The following is a 5,166-nucleotide window of genomic DNA, read 5'->3' on the forward strand; positions in this document are numbered from 1 at the left end:
ATTTCAGCACTTTTACTTTCAGTTATTCACTTTTTATCTGCGTGGTTTTAAGTATTTAAATTCCTAGATATATTAGTTAGGACGCTTTTAGATGTATGTGTTTTAGGGCTGTAGTTAGAAGTAGATCATCATAATTAATTATTTCACTTACGCATTACTAAAAGAAGCTAAAAATAAAGTGGTTGCTCTCCTTGTGTTCGACTTGTTAGCTACATTGATCCGTATGCACGGTTACTTTTTGAACTCAAACAATTCACTATTTAGGAGGATGGGCCTAGGACCCAAAATAGATCTCTCTCCTGGGGAGAGAGAAAAACTAGACTCGTTGTCAGATAAGAGATGGTCTTCATCCAAGACTCTGGACAAGTGTCAAATTACGAGGAGGGAAGGTGTTAGGCACATCGCCCGAACTGAGGATCAGTCTCTTTCTATCTAGACCTGTGTAAACCCTGCTAGCTAAATTAACACTAAGTCATAAGTGGAAGCCTGGTCTAGGTTGGGTCCAAATGGTTTACCCTAACCAAGTTTCTAGGTTTATACCTGTGTTGAATAAAAGTGGGTTCATGTGTATGTATTTGTATACATATATGACAAATTGATATAATCAATTGAATGTTAGGAATGAAAATACATGCACAAGATAAATAATCAAAACAAAGCAGGCATAAGAAAGTGAATCATGTTATATAGAAGAGGACAGAAAAATGGCAAAGCAATTAAGGAAAGAAATCATAAAGATGGTAAAGCAATTTAAGGAGAGAAAACATTGAGGATGGGTTGGATGATGGGCCAGCCCTCCCATCAATCAGGATTGGGAAATCAGACCAACGCTCCTATACTACAGGCTGGTATTGTGGGCCAGCCACACCCATCCTATGCTAACGTACTCTAGACCACGTCTTAGGATTGGCGATACCTCTTCACATGCTTAAGAATTAAACCAAAATAAATAAATAATAAAAGTAAAAAATGACTCAAATAAGAATTTGATTTGTGCGTAAATTGGAATGTAAGGCCCTAGGAAAAAGAATCTAGTCATGAATGGACTAGACCCCAAGGAGAGAAAATATTTTGACATGTTTGAAACAAATCTGGACAAATGTTGTGGACTCATGCTATATTTTACTTAAATGGGCTGACAATGTTAAGAAATGAGAAATGCCATAATATCTAAAAAATGATTTGAAAAATCATTTTGGTTGAAAGGATGTGAAAATTCATGAAAGATGATGGTTGGGACGACTTGGCCAAATTAGATTTAAGAGAGATTAAAGGACTCATAATTGAAAACAAAAATCATTTTTTTAGGGAATCTAGAGCCGGCATTGATATATCCATACATGCACAAGCTCTTGACCAATTGATGACCAAGACCTATGGCTTAGTGGCATGGAAAGAAATCATTTTATTTTATTTTATTTTATTAAAGAAAAAAGAAGAAAAGAGAATTTGACACACATTTTTAGCATAAAGAAAGGAAATGTTTTAAAGAAAAAAAAAATGAACTTGAGAGAACAAGAGGATCTGCCAATGGGCTTGGCATACAGGTTAGCCCATTTTCTTTGATAGACCTAAAGAGAAAAGGTCCAAAAGGGGAAATGGGCTGTCAACGGATTTGATACATAGGGTGGCCCATCTCAATTAACGGGTCTATCTTGAGTGGTCTAAAAAAGTCACTAATCCACATCATACAATGCAAGTGAGAGCCCATAGACCCATATCGTATTTTATGTGCTCTCCTAAAAAGAAGATAAATAGAAGGTTATGCCAAAACCTAACCCCCAACCATCATTGTCTTGAATCCAACCGAGAAAACTACTTGATATTAGAGCTCCAATATTGATATAGAAGTAAAACAAATTGAAGAAAGACCCTTTCCTCACTCTCTCTCTCTCTCGGATTAATATCATCAAATTGATCCGCCCCTAATGATGAGACACGAGGTTTAATTCGACCAGTCCCAAGAGCAATCAGATATAGACCGCAAAAGAAAATAGCATATTGAGTTGGACTACCGGCTGGGCAAACAGAATTAATGGAGGGAGAAGGTCTGTAGGCAGGAAATGAAGCTGACAGGGTCAAAGTACCCATTCCAGTGAACTAGATTGGGGAGAAAATTGCAATTGTCCAATATCTTCCCCAATATAAATCTGATAAAACAACCCCTATGAGAGGTGTAAGGTAGCAAGTGCCAGACCAAGTGGTAACATTTCTTGTAGCGGAGTCATTTCCTTCATTTAGATTGTTCATGAGATAGGTAACAAGATTTGTTGAAATTCCATAGTATGCCAAGTGCTCACAGTATTCATTACCTAAAATGAAGGGATATGCTCTCCAGTTCCTAGTGTTTTGTTTCAACACGGTTTCCTATTAATGTCAACCGATCCATCTCCTGTATATGGTCTTCTGCTACCACTCTCTATAAGCCCATTTTCTAGGAGCACTCTCTCTTCCTCCAGAGAACCCATAGAGATGATTATCAACTAGAGTCTACGTGGGTTGGGTAGAAATATTGGGGGTAATGGAGAGAGTGAAGAATCCTTCGGATTGTGCCTTTGTGGATTCAATAACAGCAGGTTCTATCTATTTGAAGATTGTAAGAGGAGAAGACAGATCAGGAATAAACTTTGGAATCTGCTGATGTAAACACTGCACAATTGGACATGAATCAGTGAACCTTTCCAAAAATTACACTCCCCTCCCCTGAGGTTTGACCTAATATCAATCTCCTCCCCTCTACTTTGAATTCTATCACCATCCTCTCCTGAACTTTCAAGATTCTCACTTCCATCAACTAAACGTGAATTATCGCTGTTAAGTGATTACATCAGCTTCACAGTAGAATTTTAATACCTATACTGCCCTTATATTTTATTAGTTCCCTAAAATACCCTTAGTTGATGTTCTTGGGTTCTGAAGCAATAGATTAGAATAAGTCGAGCGATTGCAAAGTATTTCACATTCGTGCACCTCACCTACAATCAGAGGAGAACAGAGAAACCATGAGCTACGTCTCATCTCCCTCACTCACTCTCCCCACTATTTCCCGTTGTCTCTTTCTATCCCCCAAAGCAGAAGAGATATAGGAAGGGTTTCAAAGGGTTTCATGTTCATGCGGTTGCTAGAAGAGTGCGGTTGTTCATGCACCTTGCCTTCAATCTAAGGAGAGAAGATGTGAGCTTGAAACTGAACAGAGAAATCAGTTGAACATAGGGACGATTTTCGTTGATTCATGAGGGGTTTTCTATCTGGGGGTTCAAAGTATGTTTTTAGTAAATTTATTCTTACTGTGCTACTTCATGACGGGGTTTGCTAACTGCGTGTTTAATCGGTTGTACAAAGTAGGTTTTTTAGTAGATTTATTCTTACTGTGTTGCTTCTGGGTGTTCAATCGGTTGTTTTTTAGGAGTTTTTTCATACTGTGGTGCCCAATTGTAGTTTGATTTTTTTTCCTTTTGATTTGGAACGAGAGTTTCACATTTGCTGATGATTTTTGCTGCTAAGTGTTTAACTTAGTGTATACTATCCATATTGATTTTCGTTTAGAATTTTCCTATTGATTATATGTAGTGATTGTTAAGATTGTTCACAATGAAATCCTTTTTACCTACTTTGGTGACTTTTGTTTGTGACATTGACTGCTTATCTATATTTATCTACAGTCAAGACCTCTTCTATAATAGAAATAAGGGTACAAATATGTTACCATTACTATGTGCATACCTCGAGAGTCACATTGGTAGACCTTGACAGATATAGTTGGCCATACAAGGCCAAGGTAGGTGGTTCCCTCCCCTCATACTGATGGAAATAAATAATGTATAAAAAAAAAAAAATCAAAACAAGAATAAGATGAACAAAATAATGAATAAAATATAAAGACTTACCTAAGAACCCCATACAGAGTTGCAGATGTGGTTCCAACTATTGTGACGAGTCTGCTCGGAGTACCAATCGGCCAGGCCCTCATCCCTGTGGGAAGAACTACTGCAACTCTCCAGCTGGATTTCTCCAAAAGTCTTTCTCTTTCTCCTTTCAGCCATATTTTCAAAAATCACAAAAAGCCTCAAGAAGTCTCCCAATTTGAAAGAAGCCCCAAGAAGTTTTTCAATTTGCACAAAAGCCCACAAGAATATCAAATTCTCCAAATGACTCCTCCCACAAGAACAAGATGAAGATCTTCCAGAGCAAGATGAAGGTTTTCAAGAACAAGATGAAGAACTTCAAAAAAAACCTGAAGGCTCCAGAAACTCAAAACCCACTCACTTTACTCAGAAAATGTTAGAATGAGGAATGGACAAGGAAGGGGGACCATTTTATAGGAAAAAATTCGTTTTTCCCAAAAAAAATTGAGAATCCAACTCAAGCATCAAAATTCAAATCAAGAAGCAAAGATCAAAGATTCCAAATCAAAAACCAAAAGTTCAAGACCCAAATGATTAATAACCAGGGGCTTAAACCCAATGGTCCAATCTCATTGACCCGGTCCCAAATAGCCCAGACCGGTTCGAAAGAACCCACCTGGAGACCAGATAGCCTAGCCCGATTCGAAAGAACCCGCCTGAAAAACCAGATAGCCTAGACCGGTTCGAAAGAACCCGCTTGAAAGACCAAAATCCCTAGGACTAGCGGATCGAAGTCTAGCTTAGGAAGAACATTTTTTTATATACTAATATCTTCTGCAGGGAGGGCTCAAATCTCTACAAATGATGGACAAAACTCTAGGACTGGCAAATGGAAGTCCACCCTAGGAAGAACATTTTTCATGTACTAACATCTTCTGCAAGGAGGGCTCAAATCTCTGCAAATGATGGACAAAACCCTAGGACTAGCAGATGGAAGTCTAGCCTAGGAAGAATATTTTTCATGTACTAACATCTTTTGCAGGGAGGGCTCAAATCTGTGCAAATGATGGACAAATCCCTAGGACTTGTGGATGGAAGTCTAGCCTAGGAAGAAAATTTTTCATGTACTAACATCTTCTGCAGGGAGGGCTCAAATCTCTACAAATGATGGACAAATCCCTAGGACTAGCGAATGGAAGTCCAATCTAGGAAGAACAATCTTCATCTACTAACATTTTCTGTAGGGAGGGCTCAAATCTCTGCAAAACGTTAGTTCAACATCTTCCAACAGGATTGGAAGAGCAGCAAATTCCTTTCCAGC

General features: G+C 38.3%; 1 pseudogene; it reads right to left on the reverse strand.

The window, feature by feature from the left end:
- Nucleotides 1-1,739: 1,739 nt before the first annotated feature.
- On the reverse strand, nucleotides 1,740-2,468 carry LOC122082142 (annotated as a pseudogene).
- Between the last annotated feature and the right edge of the window lie 2,698 nt (nucleotides 2,469-5,166).

Source organism: Macadamia integrifolia, chromosome 6 (assembly GCF_013358625.1).
Source record: "Macadamia integrifolia cultivar HAES 741 chromosome 6, SCU_Mint_v3, whole genome shotgun sequence".
NCBI lineage: Eukaryota > Viridiplantae > Streptophyta > Magnoliopsida > Proteales > Proteaceae > Macadamia > Macadamia integrifolia.